This window comes from Crinia signifera, chromosome 3 (genome assembly GCF_055691185.1).
Source record: "Crinia signifera chromosome 3, ASM5569118v1, whole genome shotgun sequence".
Lineage (NCBI taxonomy): Eukaryota > Metazoa > Chordata > Amphibia > Anura > Myobatrachidae > Crinia > Crinia signifera.
The window spans coordinates 276,334,027-276,336,526 of record NC_139219.1 but is presented as its reverse complement, the minus strand read 5'-3'; the positions used below and the strand labels follow the sequence as shown (position 1 = coordinate 276,336,526).

Genomic DNA, 2,500 nt, shown 5'->3' with positions numbered 1-2,500 from the left:
AGCGTTAGACTGAAGATCTAAAGGTCCCTGGTTCGATACCGGGTTTCGGCATTGTGGAAGATAATATTTTTCGACATAAAATGCAATTTTGCAACAAAAAGCTTACGTTTTCAGGCTTCAAACTTTAAAATCATATTTACAAAAACATTTTTACAAAAATCACTTTGACACAACCACTGCTTATGTCTCTCAGTAGCCAACTCCAGTCCTCGAGAGCTACCAACAGTTCCCATCTTCCAGACAACCTAGCTGCTGCACAGGTGCACTCATTACTCACTAACACATTTTAAAAGATCCACAGGTGGAGCTAATTACTTCACTTGTGATTCTGTGAGGTGAGCTGGAAAACATTAACTGTTGGTAGCTCTCGAGGACTGGAGTTGGCTACCCCAGACTTAGAGAATGCTTTATACTCTGTATATTTTGAGTTTGTAAATTGCCAAAAATTGCTATCTGAGCAAAAAATAAAAACAACTCCTTCGAGCCGGAATTGAACCAGCGACCTAAGGATTTCTACACCAATCATCTCTACAGTCCTCCGCTCTACCAGCTGAGCTATCGAAGGATGCTGTAGGTTCTCAAATATGTTATTATATGCTCTTTAATATAGCTTTAAATGTTTAGCTAAATGATTGTTCTAGGAATAATGTGAATATTCTATTGTTTATAACCATTTGACAACCTTTGTTTAAAATTGGGCTTTGAAAATTAATTTCTAATTAATAATTTCTATTCAGTGTGGCTGCTGAAATTGACTGGTGTCAGTCTTAAGGAGGGGAAGAGAATGTGTGTAAGAAAAAGAGAAAACAAGCTGGCATCCCAAAGATTTTGATGCGCTAACAAACATGGATTTCTAGTCCATCGCCTTAACCAATCGGCCACGACTACTGCTTAAGCCTTGCTGTATTTTCACAATAGATTGTCTATGGATTGAGCTGCCTGCACTGAGAAATTGAAGATCTAAAGGTACCTGGTTCGATCCCGGGTTTCGGCATTGTGGAAGATAATATTTTTCGACATAAAATGCAATTTTGCAACAAAAAGCTTACGTTTTCAGGCTTCAAACTTTAAAATCATATTTACAAAAACATTTTTACAAAAATCACTTTGCCACAACCACTGCTTATGTCTCTCAGTAGCCAACTCCAGTCCTCGAGAGCTACCAACAGTTCCCATCTTCCAGACAACCTAGCTGCTGCACAGGTGCACTCATTACTCACTAACACATTTTAAAAGATCCACAGGTGGAGCTAATTACTTCACTTGTGATTCTGTGAGGTGAGCTGGAAAACATTAACTGTTGGTAGCTCTCTAGGACTGGAGTTGGCTACCCCAGACTTAGAGAATGCTTTATACTCTGTATATTTTGAGTTTGTAAATTGCCAAAAATTGCTATCTGAGCAAAAAATAAAAACAACTCCTTCGAGCCGGAATTGAACCAGCGACCTAAGGATTTCTACACCAATCATCTCTACAGTCCTCCGCTCTACCAGCTGACTAATTAATAATTTCTATTCAGTGTGGCTGCTGAAATTGACTGGTGTCAGTCTTAAGGAGGGGAAGAGAATGTGTGTAAGAAAAAGAGAAAACAAGCTGGCATCCAAAAGATTTTGATGCGCTAACAAACATGGATTTCTAGTCCATCGCCTTAACCACTCGGCCACGACTACTGCTTAAGCCTTGCTGTATTTTCACAATAGATTGTCTATGGATTGAGCTGCCTGCACTGAGAAATTGAGGATGTATTGTATTGACCCAAACACACCCAAAACTTCATTCTCCTTTACATTTGATGCGCTAATGGCCTGAACTCGCTATGGGCATCACAGGTTTCAAGTTTTTAAAAACTTGCAGAAAAGAGAAAACTTAAGGCGTTCGTAGTCGGCAGGATTTGAACCTGCGCAGGGAGACCCCAATGGATTTCTAGTCCATCGCCTTAACCACTCGGCCACGACTACTGAATAAACCATGTCCTAGTTTCACAATAGATTGTCTATGGATTGAGATGCCTGCAGTCAGAAAGTGAGGATGTATTATATTGACCCAAATACACCCAAAACTTCATTCTCCTTACATTTTGCCCCGAAAAACGATTGCAAGACCAAGGGAGCTTGCCGAAATAGCTCAGTTGGGAGAGCGTTAGACTGAAGATCTAAAGGTCCCTGGTTCGATCCCGGGTTTCGGCATTGTGGAAGATAATATTTTTCGACATAAAATGCAATTTTGCAACAAAAAGCTTACGTTTTCAGGCTTCAAACTTTAAAATCATATTTACAAAAACATTTTTACAAAAATCACTTTGCCACAACCACTGCTTATGTCTCTCAGTAGCCAACTCCAGTCCTCGAGAGCTACCAACAGTTCCCATCTTCCAGACAACCTAGCTGCTGCACAGGTGCACTCATTACTCACTAACACATTTTAAAAGATCCACAGGTGGAGCTAATTACTTCACTTGTGATTCTGCGAGGTGAGCTGGAAAACATTAACTGTTGGTAGC

At 40.1% G+C, this 2,500-nt stretch overlaps 4 non-coding genes across 4 annotated transcripts in view; 2 read left to right on the top strand and 2 right to left on the bottom strand.

The window, feature by feature from the left end:
• Window positions 1-51, top strand: part of TRNAF-GAA (transfer RNA phenylalanine (anticodon GAA)) — a 73-nt gene extending 22 nt beyond the window's left edge. Inside the window, exon 1 of the tRNA in view lies at window positions 1-51. This exon is cut by the window's left edge and continues 22 nt beyond it. This is a non-coding gene — a tRNA (tRNA-Phe).
• A 424-nt stretch (window positions 52-475) lies between these two features.
• TRNAY-GUA (transfer RNA tyrosine (anticodon GUA)) lies at window positions 476-565 on the bottom strand. The gene is given in 2 exon segments: window positions 476-511; window positions 529-565. It is a non-coding gene; the product is annotated as a tRNA-Tyr (tRNA).
• A 1,311-nt stretch (window positions 566-1,876) lies between these two features.
• On the bottom strand, window positions 1,877-1,958 carry TRNAS-AGA (transfer RNA serine (anticodon AGA)). Its single transcript has one exon. It is a non-coding gene; the product is annotated as a tRNA-Ser (tRNA).
• Window positions 1,959-2,113: 155 nt separating this feature from the next.
• On the top strand, window positions 2,114-2,186 carry TRNAF-GAA (transfer RNA phenylalanine (anticodon GAA)). The gene has a single exon. It is a non-coding gene; the product is annotated as a tRNA-Phe (tRNA).
• Window positions 2,187-2,500: the final 314 nt, after the last annotated feature.